Raw genomic sequence first — 15,175 nt, 5'->3', positions numbered from 1 at the left:
AACATTCTAAATAATGAAATTAGATCCTTAGGAAATTCTGAGGCAATTAAAAAAACTATGCCCCAAATACGGAGTTTTATAGGCTTGGTCTAAATTCTTCTCTGAAGAATTGTTAAAATAATTGTCTTCCTTCCAAATTTCCTCTTTCCAGGAGAAGCTTGAACATGCAGTTAAAAATCAGCAGGCTGATTATTAACTACAATATTCAAGATCAACATTAACAACTACATAATTCAAGACTGACATTCTTAAAGTAGATTTGCCTTTTCTGAGTCTTCTTTCAACCTGTCAAAGAAAGAAACCATGGGTTCTTGTTCATTTCACTGCAAGTGTATAGAAGCCGCATTATTTCACTGTCCACCAGCACAGATTTCTTTTTCTCTTACATTCTATTTATAAATGAAAACAGATGAACTCAATAAAATGTAAGTCTACAGAATTATGGCTTCCTTTATTCTAGTGGTAAAGAAGTTTATACATAATTGGCACATAATTTTATCCAGTGGTTTAAACTTTTTCTTGAACTCAAGAAAGGAACCACTCTATTTAAGAACCTGATGGTTTCATTTCAGTACAATCCATCATATTTTCTGATGCTAGTAAATGTAGATTGACTAAACAGCACTGACCTACTATGCTGCTTGATACTCAGGAAAGCTCCCCTATTTCAGTCTCAAGCCTAAAGCGCAGACCAGTACAGTGGACCAAGACAACCAGTAGCTTATCAATAATAAAGAGAGGGTGGCTTAAGAAGATGGAGTCCAAATTCTCCTTTCACATTAATGATATCAGGAAATTGAATTCCATTTAATGGAGAGCAGAACTTTGCCCTCTGTTATGCCAATACAGTATTAGTGAAACGTACCTCTCTATACATTTCATAGTCATATGTCAAGTTTTATTTGAGGTATATATTAGAGCTTAACATTTTGGTTTCCTGCCAGCACTCAGATGGCAAAAACTGCTTTGTATTTTCATTTAGTTATTTCTGGGTCAAACAATCAATTATCAAACCTTTTACGTGCTTCATGACCAAGTAATAAATGCCAATTCTACAAAGTGACTGACACAAATATAAGGCAGTGCAGTGTGTTTTTGAGACATTAAGTAAGTAAAAGGTAAACACGAAACGTCCTCCACACTAGCTCTAGAACACAGGCCAGATCTTCAGCTCACATAAAATCAGAACAAGTCCATTGACTTCAGTAGAATGGCACTGATTTTACATGCAATGAGTTTCTGGCTTTTTAGTAAAGGCACTATTTCTTTCAAAGCATGACACCAGTATAATACACAACACACTAATTATGTTAATGTTTCATTTGTTACCAGCTTCAGTTTTATCTAGCAATTGACTTTGTTACAGGGGGGAGTAGGATCCAGCTCACCTAATGGTAACTGTGCAAAAATTAGGCATCCACTTTGATCTAATAAATCAGACTCCTTTGATAGATAATGAAGAAAGGAATTCACAACCAGAGAGTAATCCATTGCTTTAAGCAAGACATCCATCTTAGAGTCGGATGATGCTTCAACCTATCCTACTTTTCTGCATACTCTAAAGCCTAAGTAGCTAGCACTGATCACACATCCAACTTTGAAACTATAATTGTGAAAAGTTGTTGATTTAGCTATTTCATATGTCTTTTTCTGCAGCTTACCTGGAGCTGAAAGATGAATTAATCACAGTGCAGAATGTATGTAGTAGCTGATTCTTCGCTACATTATGAACGAACCAACATTGATCAATAGTCTACTTTTTTTTTTTAAACTATGTGGAACTGTATGAGTTGAAAATAGACAGGATGTGTAGCACTAATGGTTTTCAACACATCACTGAAGATAAGTCCCTTTAAGATCACAAAGCAGTACTGTTTCCATCTTAAACTACAATATACTCAAAACATACAGCTGCCTTGAAAAAATAAAATGGGAACAGATTATAAATTACAACCTAGTCATTAGCTTGAAGTTCTTTCCATCACAACGAGATCATACGGAATCGCTTTTCCCTTTTTTAAACTCTCTCGCCATTCAAAAGAAATTAGTTTTGGAAAATTTTAATGGTATGAATACATTTGTGTGGATGAATACAAAAATCCCACTTTTCAAGTCACTTAGGTCATTCAGCCAAAGACACGCTGTTTTATAATTGTTATGTGCTGTAACTTGCACAAAAATATTATTCATACAAAGTTTGTAATAACATACTTTTAGCATTATGATAATAAACATTGTTAACAAATGTTCTATAGTTGGCAAGGACACTGCTCCACCTTACACTAGCTACTAGCCTTGCAGAATAAAGTTTCACTTCTTAAATAAAAAAAAATTCTAAATCCAGAAGATTTTAGAGATCTTTTTGTGAAACTACTTGGAAATGAAAATGACCACAGAAGCAGATAAAAGACATGAAGAAAAGTAGCATTAAAAATCTCAGATCTGATGTTACAGATCAAATTAAGGTTAGAACTCCCCAAGAAGTTTTCAATAGTCTTTTTTAAACTGGAAAATGCACATTCGCCAGATTCAAAGAGAGGAACAGAGGATGACAAAAATGCCTCCAGGTAGGATATTCACTTGGAAAGAGAGAGTCTTCAGTTCAAGTGCTGGATTCCACTATTTCACCAGATACCCAGACATTCCCAATTCAGTCTATTGGCTCCTCAGAGGTGGTTGACTCACTTTCTGCCACCATTTCATTTTGGATAATTAAAAGTCACTGAAGCAAGGACGTGAAGTAAAAGATCTCCACTTCCTACGAGAATTCAATGGCACAACCCTTTACTGTGGTATTTCCCTCTCATTAATACTTAATTTATTTAAAGTGAAACAATTCCAACAAGAGAGACTGAAAAATAATCATTCCAAAATTATCAGTATACCCGCTGGTAAAACACATTCATCTGTCTTAGGAGAGCCACGATGATGCCTCTGCTTGGATCAGTGAATAAATATCAATTATTAAAACACACCCACAGGCACAATTCAAATTGATTTTTCTTGTTAAAATTACTTTGAAACTAAAACCATCTAAAAGTAAACTGGAAAGAAACAGTAACTAGCATTATAGAATCTACTGAAGGCATTTAATTAAGCAGGCATGCCTTGATTTTGCATGGGTGAACCAATCCTGTCCCTCAGCTTCCGCGCACGGGGCAGGAGCTCCAGCCCTGGCCACCTGAACTCGCTCCAGTTCATTGATATCCTTCATGTATTGGAGGCCCCAGACTGGATGCAGTATCTATACATGGTCTAACGGGTGCCAAGTAGAGGGGGACAATGTTCTCTCAACCTACAGGCTGTGCTCCTGCTCATAGGGGCCAGATGCTGGTCTCCATCGCTGCCAGGGCACGCTGGGGGCTCATGCTCAGCAACCTGCCCAACCTCTGCAGGCCTTTCTCACAGAGCTGCTCCTCAGCCAGTCCCTCCCCAGTATCACTGTCAGCGGTTAATCCTTCCCAGCTGCAGCACTTTGCACTTGTCCTTGTTGAATTTAATAAAGTTCCTATTGGCCCTTTCCTCCAGCCTGCCTGGGCCATGCTGAGTGGCAGCCCTGACCTTGAGGATATCAACTGGTCACCCCAATTTCATGTGGTGCACATCTGATGAGAGTGCACTTCATCACCTCCTTCTGCTGGATGATACAGATGTTCAATAGCGTTAAGTCACAGATAGACCTTATTTGTGACTGGCCTCCAGGCAGAGTATGACCCACTACTACCCTATAAGTCAAACCATCTAAGCAGTTATTTGCTCATCTACTCCTCCCCCTCTCCAGACCATGAGGCCCCAACTTGGATACCCTTCCTTTTGAGTTGTTATAGTGTAGAGCTATGTTCTCATGTCATATCTTTTATTTTATTCTTCCTGACTCCCAAATTGCAAATGGTATAAAGGAGATTTAAGACATGGAAGCCAAAGCTTCTTTAAGGAATTTATCTTGCTAGTGGACTATACATCATAATCTAGATTCCAAAATACGACATCTCATTTGGTTAATTAATGTTTTTGGAGTATTTCTTCAATTTCCTTCACTGTTTTTCATTTTTATAGTTTAGGTTGCATTATCTTAATAATACTGTACCATGCCATATTTAAAATATGACCGCTGCCATAGCAATTAAGTACATGTAGTTCACAGTTTCTTCCCAGCTCAGTCTGGTTGCTAAGTCTGCCACACTAGCAGCAGCACAACTTGGTTCAGCAGATTTAGGCTATATACCTCTAATACTTAGACAACTGTCTGGGCTGATATGCAGGTTGCATTATAACAAGTTGTGCATCTGTTTTATCAGAGATTTTGTCCAAAAATGTTTAATATTGCGACCGTGATTTCCTCTCAGTTTGAATGACTTGCAAATTTACTTTGCTGCTTTTTCAGCAAGACTATGGTATCAGCAGCATGCAAACAAAGCAGCTAAATAAAATTGCAGTAAATGTCCTATTTAAGGGGAAACTTTCCGTTTGTTAAGAACCCCAAAGTACAACATAACACATCCTATATATTTTCAAGAAGAGCCTTCTATTCCCACCCTCCCAAAAGTATTGAAGGTAACATTTCTTTGAGCCTTTGGAAGGCTATCAATGATTTAATGGTTATATCAGGAATCCTAATCCCTCCTGAATTTATTTTAAGCACTCTTCTGATTAGACAATCCAGACTGCATGAAAGCTCCTTTTGCTTTCTTTGTTCACATGAAAAATCTTTACAACAGCAGAAAGTACTTTCTCATTAACTAAAGAAAAATGGAGCCAGTGAAATAAACCAGGAGATGAACAGAAAGAACATCCTTGTTTTCAGTTATACACAAGGAAAGACTTAAATTGAGGTTGATGAGGCATCTTGGAAAAGTTAACATTATCAAACAACTGACATTTGGTTCCTGATGCAAACTTTGGCAGACACAGCCTAGTACCACAACTGGTAGTTGATCCACTTCTTGTTGGGAGTTTAGCTTTAACACTTTTGATCAGCCATATTAAACATACTATAATTTTAGCATAATGAAAATATGACCTTTATTTTTGTACTTGACTCAGTCACTATGCACTTAAGAATGGTGTAAGACTCCACATAAAAAACCTAAATGGATTTCTCCGGCAAATTGAAACATTTGACTGCCCTCTTGGTTTTAGAGAGTCACTTCCTTCTTTCTGGCATAACCTGTAAGGCCAAATGAAGAAATAGACCTCTGATCTCCTGATTCCATTGAAAATAATTGCTTTTTCTTTTTTATACAAGTATTTGGGTGGTTCTTTTGCTCAGATGCTAACAAGAAAATAATCTAAAAAAAAAGAATGATGTTGAGAGGGCCTTTGATCCCATGAGTGACTAAAAGCAAGGTCAGAAGCACAATCCAGAAAGTCATGAGCTTTCTGGTGGCTTTTGCAAAGAGAGCATCTTCAAAGGGGGATGGAGGAGAAGAGTCAGTCAGGAAGCTACAGAAGTCATTCTCAGATGAATGAGAGTTGGCTGGAACTAGAAATAGGGCCATGAGAGAACAAATTCCTAGGGAAAGAAAAAGCATCCCTGTGTATTCCTTGGGAGAGAGAAGGACCACCTTTGTAAGACAGTTAGTTCAGCTACAAAAAGTCTGTAAAATGCAGAAGCCACTGAGTCTTATCCAGAAGCAAAGAATTCCTCTTCAGAAGAGAAAATCCCAGCTCCTCCATCTAACCTATTTTTCAGTATAGAAAGAAACTACAGATGCTTAAAGAACAGACTTTCAACCCAGCTCTGGCTGTCAGGAACAAGCTGAAATCCCAGGAAAAATACCCCAAAGCACTCAAAACCTTTCAAAATGTCAGCTAAGATGGAAACAAGATGCAATTGCTACTATTACTCTTTGTATTCTAGCCACATCCTTAAAAAAAATCTGCTTAACCCTCTGCAGCATTTGGACAGTATTCAGCCAACAAGTAGAAATTCATTACTATGAACATTGATACTTACTTCATCTTATGTCATTAATAAAACTGGCCTATGGGATTCACTGCCATAAGAGGAAGAGTTTAACAGAATTTCCAGATACATTAGTTTGTCTATAATTTAAATATTGAAAACTATGTGAAGATTAAGATTCATCAATGGGATTACTCTTCTGTGTAAAGCTACTGAAAGGGTAAAGGCTCTTTTGATCAAACACCAGGTTAGGTTCTTTGTATTCTGCTGCTAGCATGAATCCTCCATGACTGCTTCAGTCTTATCTTCCATCATTCAACCTCTACTCGTTTTTAGAATTCATGCATCATTTGGCTGCACTTTACAATAGATGATGAATCATATCTGCTTCTCTCTTACCACATTGTATCCAGGTTACTGGGGAAAAAAAATTAGTCAGGAGTGCAGACCACAGCATTAAAAGAGTATGTGTCTTGGATTTTTTTTGTCAGAAACATTACAGGAAAGCCAGAGATGGGCAGGTCACATTAGGAAAACAAGCTCATTTGAGGAAAATATAAATACTGGTTCTAAGTCAGATGGCTTTGAACGTTGCATAACAATCATTGTAAACCTCAGATGGCACCCTACACGCAAGTGATTCTGTGAGTCATCATCCTAACTATTCAAATCGTAGTATTTGAAAATCTTGCATAGATACACTTACATACACTAAAGTCACAACAGCATAAAACCAGCAATATGATCAATAAAACAAGATGGGAGCCTCTAGGCCTGTCTCCACATGCCTAGATTGAAAATAGTGCAGTTACAATTTGAACTCTGGAACAGAGATGGGTAAGTCATTCTCCCCTGCCTGTACCTTCATAAAGAGGTGGTAATTCCAGCACTCAACAATGCTCTGCAAAGAAAGTTCCAAAAATACCACCATGGGCTTGTACATCACTGCCTAACACAGGATGTGCTTAATGCTCGTCAATGTACCTACCTTCCATTAACACCTTCCTTTAACTGCTCAATATACTAGTACATGATTCATTACTGTCAGAAAAATATCTTGAAATGTTCTGAGATGATTCATATTATTATTATCATTGGCATCAGCCTAAACTACATTCACTTTTCCCACAGCTAACTGTGAGTATCAGATGTGATTTAGAAGTCCTACATTTCTGGATAGAGGTATGAAAAATATAACACTTTTCTGTGACTTTAACTGGCTTTCTGGTTTGGTTTCAAAAAAAGTTTGTGCTCTGGCTAAGACGAGTCACAGCACTTTCCTTGGCCAGGATCCTATGACATATTCAGCACTTTTAACTCCTACCAAGTTGACACCACTTTGATCTTTAACTTCATGTCACCACCAGCAAAACATTTAGGAGGTTTGGGAGTAGTTGCTGTTTATTTCCTTTCTTTCTCATGAAAATGATAACGCCAAGTCACCGTGTCTGGTTTGCAGCCCTGGATGTTATCAAGAACTTCCTGAAATTTTTCCATTGTGTTGTTTTGCCTTATTTGAAGAATACAAACAGAAATTCTGTCTTGAAGGTGAACAGCTCTGCTGTGAAATCTCTGATCCCTTCCAGCAATGTCTGTAAAAAGTTAAACATTCACATTTGCTTTTCTAAAGTCACTCACTAGCCCTTCCATAAGGAAAAATATATCATCTTCACTAATGACCACTAATCATCATATTGGGTCAAAAAAAAATTTCTCAAGTCCTTTTTTCCTTTGATTTTGTCTTTCGGGAATTGGTTCCAGTTAATACATAGCACACCCTTCCCTTGGCTAACCAGCATTGGCTGGAGGTGATTTATCCGACTGCCATTACGTAGGTAATTTGCCATGTATCATTACACCGTTGACCAGTGTTTTGGGAGTCCCAGCAGTATCCCTGGGATGTAAAACTAGTGAGAACCTACTATATGAAAGCTGGAGTTATTATACTGCTCCTCTCTGAGCTATTTAAGCTACTTTTAGGAGACCCTGGAGCTTGCTCCTTAAAGTGCAGTATTTATTTTCCATGACAGTTACAGACTTAAAAGCTCAGGGCCTGATCCAAAGACTTGTAGTCAATGGCAAACTTTCTACTGATTTCCTTTGCATCAAGGCTTCACACACCATTTGCAAAAGTTACAGCCACAATAGGACCCTGTTTTAAAGACACAAATGATAGTTCATAAGGGGTGAGCCTTTACACTTACCCCTACTGCTGCCAGCAGCTGGGGAGAGGAAGAATATGCCGCAGAGCCATTATATTGCCAACTCACAAACAAGTACATAGGAAGCAAGAAGACCCTTGACTTCAAGTCCTCAATTCTACAATTTGGAAACAGTTCGGTCTCTTCTTCTTTCTCTTTCTCACACAGAGGATTCATTTGGGGGGGGTGCCTTTTTTAAAAAAAATTGTATTCTATAGATCTGCCCTGTGAAGAGAAATATTTGAGTTTCAATGGCAGATTAAAACGTCCTTTTCCTTCTAACTGTTCAGGATTTTGTGGATGAAGTCATTTCTACACGAAGTTTGCAAGTATCAGCTCTGACTTCCTACTTACAAGAATTCTTACTAAGTTAAAAAAAAAACCCAGACCACTCAGGAAAAAAGTGTATGGCTTCTGCAAATTATCCTAATCCGCAAATTAAGGATTTTAAAACAGATACAACCTACGTACAAATATTTTACTCTCTGATACAGGAAATTTTAAAGCAGCACTAGACATGTTTTATATGACAATGATTGTGAAGATAATTTTTCTATGGTACAGAGGCAGTTTACAGAGCCCTGAATCTGTGATTTATCCATTGGGTTTCCTTCATATTTAAAATCTCATGTTGTACATTTAAAACACCTGTAGTTCTGAAAGTTCTTAGCAACAAGGAGGAAACAAAATCCAAAACCAAGATCATAATATGACTAAATCACTCCTCAGTTTTACTTTAATATTAAAGCTGCTTTGGGGTTTGTGAGCCAGAGAAAGTTTGTCTCATTACCAAAAGGAAGTGAACATACACCTTGAAATGACTAAGACTATTTAGAGCACAGATTGTCATCAGACTGAGACCTGGTGCTTTCAGTAGCTAGAACTGAGCAATCACATATACTGAAGGCTACCAAAATAATACAACTTGACTAATATTCTCAAATATTTTGGCCCATTAACTATAATAGAAATTCATCTGTTTTTAAAATATTAAATAGGAATTCTCCTTCTCTTTAATTTTAAAATATTAAATAGGAACTCTCTTCTTATTCCTTTTAAGACCAAGCATGCAAAGGTCTATCTTTTTTTCTAATATAGATATATAATGCAACCTGAAAAACTAAAGGTACTTTTACAGCTAAAGAAAAACAATAACAGCAATAAAAACTTATCAAAAGGTAACTTGCTTTTTCCCCCCCAGACACCACAATGTTAAAAAAAAGGAAAAAAAGAATAAAAAAAGAAAAAAGAAAAGGACAGAATAAGATTAAGTATGAATTTTATGTATGCAGATTTATATTTTTCACATAACAGAATGAAAGCAACCTCCTAAAACATTTATATTGTCTATTTCCAGACCACGCATCCTCCTGGCCTTCCTCTTGACTCTAAAGCTAGCTGTAGGATCTTTCAACTTGAATATACTTGTTTCACACCTGCCTAACAACAGTGACATATGTTTAAGTTATTACATTATGCACATGCTCATGTGACATGCCAGGAGTTAATGTTTCTGATCTGTAAAGAAAACAATGGCTTCCTATTACCAGTTAACCAGTATATTGTGCGTATGAGTGCACTACAGCACAACTGCTGGGAAATTATATGCACCACATACACTACTTTGACCAGTGCCAATATTTTCCCCTGTGTCTAGCTTTTACACTCTACTTGTACAAACTCTTCTGAGGATTCCTCTACCTTATTTGTTCCACAAATCAGATCTAAGCACACCTTGGGCACAGCAGCTGCAGACAATCCTTTTTGGAGAATTCCGCAAAAAGGTCAGCTATGCTTGTTAAGATATTTAAGGTGTCTGTTCTATTTAAATCAAGTTTAAAAAAAAAAAATTTGAATGGAGTCTAGTAAGAGAGAACAATTCCACATAAATGAAAAACATGTGGAAATGTTCAACAGGTCAACTACGTAAAAACGTGTTATATACTGTGTTTATAGGTATTTTATTCACAGACAAGGCTGGCATTAGGGTTTTATTGATATCCTGGTGAAAAGCACATTAATCTAAGGGTTGCAAACCCCTTTTCTCTGCATTTTAATGCAGACCACAAAATAGCATAGTAACATACAATTATTTTCAAAACACACTAACTTGCACTTAATTTACATTATATTTTGATTGTAAATCACTTCTGGCTTTGTATCCAGATTTATTTGCAGGTGACCTGTACATATATGCCATTCCCATTCATATGCCATATGAACATTTCTGAACTTCAAAGATGAGATTATAGATCCAAAATCAAAATCCTATATTATACTGCAGGCTCATCTTCAGTCAAAAGTGCTGGACATTTTACCACAACTAATCAGACAATCCAATCCAAACAATACAGTGTCTGATTCCGTTGTGTCTAGGAACATTGAAAATTTGGCCGAAAGCAACTAGGCTAAGTCTAAAACATGGAAGTCCAAAGGAAAAAAGCTATCATATAGCAAAGACCTTGAGGGTACAGAAACATCTACACCCAGAAAACAACTTAAGAAAGGGGGAAATTTGTGCCTGTACATAATCTTTGCTTTCAGTGAAACTAATAATATGATTGTGAACAAAATGTGATTTAGGCATGGTGGTGTATTGAGGCCTCTATTTCTTGCTTCATTATGAGGTGGTTTTAACCACCCTCCAATTCAACAGACTTGTCAAGGAGCTTCAGTCACCTCCTGAAATCCTATGCAACCTCTCTGTAGATCTGATTAGACTTTGGATTTTTTAATCATGTATCTGAAAGCAACCCACATTTACATAGTTCTGGGACTGTATCAATGCAGCACATTATATTTATGTTTGCCCCTAGAAATCACGCCAGTTCTGTACAGAGCATAGTTATCAGTTAGGTACTGCTAGGTACCAGTTTGGTACTACTAGGTACCAGTTAGGAATCTCGGTATAACACATAGGATTCACATTAAACTACCACCTCAGTAACTGTCCTTATCCAGCTATACCACTAATGCATTTAAGGAACTAGAAGTCCTATAGGGAATGCATGAGCAACTATGGCAGGAAGTTGTTAGCTGCTGGGCTCACGACTCAGAAATCTGCTTTCCATTTACACCTGCTCCAGCCAGAGTCTATAGACCAGAAACAAACCTTTGATTAAGGTTGGGAGGTGTAATAGTAGGTGTGATTGCAGAATACAGAAAAACTTTTGTGGTTTATGTCCTTTCTCAGACACTATTTAAGGAGCAACCATGGATACTGAATTTTTTTTTTTTTTTTTTTAAATCAACAGGCATGCATGGTACAGTCAAATTTAATGAGAGATACCTGTAGTAAAATTGATGTTATAGACTGATATATTTGCTATCTATACTTCTACCTATAATAAACACATTTAATACATAAAACTAGGTTATAAATCTACAATATAAACCTATGTGCAATATATATTTATATTAATTAGAGAAACACTATTGTACAATTTTGTTTTCCTTTTACTAGTTTTAGACTTGGAACAAAATTTTTATCTAAATACAAAAAAATCAAGTGAAAATAAAAGAATCTTTCATCACAGGAAGTACTGTATTCTGTAATTAAAGGTCCTATTTTGCAACTGATATGAGTAAGAAGAAAACCTGAGTACTAAATACAGATAATTTTCAAACCACACCTTTATTTTTTCATGGATAACATAGCACCTTCAATGAATGTGGGAGGAGAGAGGGATATAAAAAAACTAGAAAAACTGAAGTTAAAACCATCTTCTATGCATAATTAATTCCATTTGTAACGTCCAAATAACAGCATTTTATTTCAAAGGTATAAAAAGATATTGATCTACACCTTTTCAGAAAACAGCAAAGGCCTCACTAAAAAGAAATGGACTGCACAAATTAATTAAAGTTAAAAGGCCAAATTTGGGACCAAACAAGTACTGGAAATGCTCCACTAATTTGGACTCATCTCGTAAAAAGAGAAGATGACAAACCCTCCCATCCTCAATAAATGATGTTAACTCCACCATTTACATAAACAGATACTTCAGGTTCTATGTCAATATTCAAGTAATTTCAAATCCTTTTTTTCAGCCACTTATTATTCCACTGAAAAGGTAAGGTACCTACACATCTGAGCATGAACCCACATGTCTGTAAGAGAATATTCAGAATTTTAAATGGCAGCATTTAGGACACTGATCTGAAAACACTTATTTCAACACACATCTAGAAGAATGAAAAGAAAAATTATGTGAATGAATGTGTTGCTTTTTTAAATCGCTGTTAAGGGTAATTATTTGTTATGATTCTTTTGATAAAATCTTACCACAGGATTTATCTGTTAAAAGTTATGTTTCTACTAAACATACTTACTCAGATTTTCCATGGTAAATCCTAAAAATCATCACTCCACTTCCTCCTCATACTTATTTCAAAGAGAACTTACTTATCTACTATGTTATTTTCTTTAAATTATGCTTAACATCTACTACAAGAATTGAATGATGAATCTATATTAATCTTTCCAGTGTTTAAAACATTATTCCATCCTATAAATATGATAAAGTATATACACGTGTACACAGCACTTTTCTATGTTTTGAGTATCAGATCAGTAGCTGCCAAATAAAAAGGAATAAAAAATTCTAGATAAAAAAAACCTGCACAAGCTACTGAGTCTACCCTCAAGAAAGTATTAGGCATGTGATGCGTATTAGCCTTCTCTTTGCTGCCTATATGATTATTTACACCAGTGCTGATGCACATATATTGACTATTTCAGCACATATATTGACAGAAAAAACCTCACCCAAGGATAACAATATTTTTCTCATGTCAGACTCCAGAACCTGAAAGTGGTATTGATCACTAAATCCCTATGTGGTTAGTTCACATACTTCAGGGTTAGATGAAGTTCAGCGCAATTCAGGACTCCCTATGTGTTACTCTCTGCTCCAAAGCAAAATATGTATCTCATTTGTCCCTTTCTCTTCCCCTTTCTTCCTCTTGTTCAAGGAAAACTGAGACAATTTCAGCTCTCAAAGATCTCGGGAAACTGCAACTTGATGAGAAAACACTGTAGCCAGCTGAGTTTCAAATTACTTCCTTATTCTACCTACTTGGATTTTTTTTCCTCCTCTCCTTGCCTGGTACCAAAATTGCATGCAACAGTTTTATTCCCTCTCTCAGAAAATAATCTGAGAAGATGCATACTTCCCAGCTGCTTTATTAAAGTAGGCCACATGAAATATGGCATTTCAGGGTATCTCAAGGATCAATTCATGGTCTGAACGCACCTAAGCTTCTCCTTAATTAAGTTTCATTAGGTTTTTCAAAAGTTGCATGATTCTCCAATATTCTGATCCATTAAGTTTGCTGTACTGTCCTTAGGCTCTTTTTAAACAGGTACTTCTTAATTTATTCACCTGTAACTCTACATGTATAGACAAACCAGCTTAGACTCTGGAGGATGAGGAAGAAAAAGGACAGAAATTTCAAGAGGAGAGAGAGAAATGACAAAAAGGAGAATATTGACTGGAGAAGGGAGGTAATCCTCACATTACCTTTAACACACATTTCCCACATCCATGCCCACTTTTCCATTCTTACTTTTTCTTGAACTTTAAACAGTCATTATTTATAATTGATGAGACTATTTTCTAAGACACAATTACTTTCTGCTTGGCCATGATTTCTTCCACTTTTATAATTTCAGCTTCCAAACTCCTTAGCAAGTCCCATTTAATTAGAATATCACACAGATAAAATTTAATGAAATGTTATACATAAACTACAAATCTCTGACAATTCATGCAACAGTTGTCACTGATGAGATGGATCAATTATAAGATGACTAAATGCCTACATTTAAGCAACCAGAGCTGCTTACTTTCATTCTACACAAACATCTGAAATGCTACATAAAAACAGACAAACATTTTAAATATTACAAAACTCCTAATGGAATCCAGTTTGGGCAAATACAATGCCCAAGATGAATGATCAACCTTCTTGTGATACACGCTAATTAAATGAACATGCTAGTGTAAGCTTCTACATAGAAATGCACTTGCAAAAAGAATTTCAATGAGGTTCACCATTCAACGCACATGAATATGAAATTTGAAATGCAAGAGAGATTTCAACAGAGGAGCAAAGACGAAGACATTAAACACTGCCAGCGAGTAGAGGATGATATATGTGAAAGAGAAACACAAACAAACTGAAGTTGGTGGAATTTTTCAGAGACAGAATGAAAACAATGTAAAATTGGGACGGATAATGAGAAGAGTCACGTAGTTCAATCACATGGAGTAGGATTTGGTATAGAGCATATGATTTGCAACAGTGTTCTGAAGATTGAAACTGCACAAGCTTACTTTCTGGGGTTTGATCTGAACAAGATTTTCAAAAGCACTTAAAAGCAACTCTGCTCTTTCTGAATTAAAAAAAAACCCCTCACATTACTCTTGAAAACACACTAGCTCTTGAAGCAAGCATTTAAACCACACACATTTTACTTCTTACAATTTCCATTCAACTCATTTATGTGGGGAATGGGTGAACTGCAAGAATTTTTGGTAGCCTTATCAGAAGATATAAAAAAAATACAGATACTGGGAATAGGAAATCTTATAATGAAAAGCATGATACACAGCTCAAAACCCTGAAACCAAACTGTTTTCCCTAAACATCTGGCTTTCTTTTGTGGGATTTTATGTCCATAATAATAAATAAGTCAGGTTTAGGAGTGCCAGTTTATTAAGTATTTAAAAATGGCTAAGCCACAGCAGCTGCCTAGATCTCACAGCATGTCCAAATAGACCAAATGTTCCCTGTTGGTAACAGTATATTCAAATACAAGTATTACTATTATGGATTGATACTAATAAACACAAGGTTTAATTTTAAATGGGGCTTAAAAATCCATTTCCTTCCCTTACCATTTGCTATTTATTTTTTAGCTACTGAATATTCCTGGACAGTTAGCAAAAATCTTAAACATTTCATCACTTTGCAGTACTGTTGAAGGCTTCAGATGTAACAGCACAATATTTCTGAATTAAAGTTACTTTTCTGGAATCAAGTAAGTAAATACATACCATGTCTG

General features: G+C 36.2%; 2 protein-coding genes across 5 annotated transcripts in view; one reads left to right on the top strand and one right to left on the bottom strand.

Annotated features, from left to right (window-relative positions):
- The window catches only part of LSM5 (LSM5 homolog, U6 small nuclear RNA and mRNA degradation associated), a 756,742-nt gene that overhangs the window by 309,330 nt on the left and 432,237 nt on the right, over positions 1–15,175 (top strand). The window lies entirely within an intron of this gene.
- The window catches only part of BBS9 (Bardet-Biedl syndrome 9), a 308,542-nt gene that overhangs the window by 41,162 nt on the left and 252,205 nt on the right, over positions 1–15,175 (bottom strand). The gene's annotated exons all lie outside the window — the stretch shown is intronic.

This window comes from Gymnogyps californianus, chromosome 2 (genome assembly GCF_018139145.2).
Source record: "Gymnogyps californianus isolate 813 chromosome 2, ASM1813914v2, whole genome shotgun sequence".
NCBI lineage: Eukaryota > Metazoa > Chordata > Aves > Accipitriformes > Cathartidae > Gymnogyps > Gymnogyps californianus.
This window is presented reverse-complemented; position numbering and strand designations above follow the sequence as displayed.